This window comes from Mytilus californianus, unplaced genomic scaffold, assembly GCF_021869535.1.
Source record: "Mytilus californianus isolate M0D057914Y unplaced genomic scaffold, xbMytCali1.0.p SCAF_4, whole genome shotgun sequence".
NCBI lineage: Eukaryota > Metazoa > Mollusca > Bivalvia > Mytilida > Mytilidae > Mytilus > Mytilus californianus.
The window spans coordinates 12,987,663-12,989,036 of record NW_026262690.1 but is presented as its reverse complement, the minus strand read 5'-3'; positions in this window follow the sequence as shown (position 1 = coordinate 12,989,036).

Genomic DNA, 1,374 nt, shown 5'->3' with positions numbered 1-1,374 from the left:
TTTCTTTGTTGCATTTTATACACTGAACGAATTAACCGTGTCATGAAGTTCTAACCTCAGTTCTTGTATCTGACAATATACCATGCTCTGACCTCGTGCCATAACATTTTGAATTATTTTTTCAGTCTATCATTAAAAAAGTTTACAATTATATCAAGTTAAAAAACTCAGCTTTGATATATAACAGGAACAGAAGAATATGCTTTAAAACTATTTATATTTTGAATATTATAAAACTGTGTACGCCATGTATACAATAAAACTAAATGGATCAGGAATATACTTCGTAGGTCTGGTGTATACACTTCGTTGGTCTGGTATATACTTCGAAGGTCTAGTATATACTCCGAAGGTCTAGTTTATTATTTCAAGGTCTAGTATAATATATATGTTGTGTACAAGATGTAATTTTGTACAAATTATAATTTGTACAGGGTTTTTGTACAAGTAATAATTTTTTTGACACATACCTTTTTACACCAGGTGATAAAAGTTTATCTTCTAAAATGTATCAGTTTAATGTCTTAAATTCAAATTTATATACTTCAACCTAAAATTTAGTGCTATTCTCCTTGTCCTCAAACTGGAAATAAGGACACCTGAATGGTTTAAATTCTATTTTTATTTTTCTCCTTATACCAAATTCATATCCATAAAAAGTCTTTTTGTGTTCTTATAATGTTGTTTGTATGAATGCTCGGTATTAAACTGTATCATGTAGTCATGGAAATATGACAGAAATATGCGAAACAAAAGACTCTGTGCTTGCATCATCCATTTGTGTTAAGCGGTTCATAAAACACTGATAACTTGTACAAAAATTCTGTACAAATTATAATTTGTACAAAATTACAATTTGTACACAACATATACATGTATGTTGGACTCTGAACAGCGATGATAGACATGGTACTCCGAACCGTGATGGTCTCGATGATGGTTGAAGTGCATTTTTGATCACACTGAAGTGCGATAATGACATTGTGACGCTATCTTGTTGATAGTTACGCCGAAGTGCGTTCATAAACTATATTTTGAATGTTTTCCATGTTCACATGTTTCGATGTAGTTGTCAGTTTGTTTGTTAGAAGCTGCTTTTCAGTTTGTTAAGTAAATCATCGAGAATATTACCCGTTTAGTCTAAAACGGTCACGGTAAATATTCATTACATTTCCAGCCATAACTGTCTCGTTGTAGCTCACATTGTAAAAAGGCTTGGACAAAAATAAGCCGATGTTCATTCAATCGTTCAGAAATTGACCACTGTATATTTTTTACCATTTAAACCAGTACTACTTTCAAAGGCTGAAAATCCTGGAAGTATAGTTTGAAATGCAAATACTACTTGATGAGTCATAACGAAACAAATTGTAA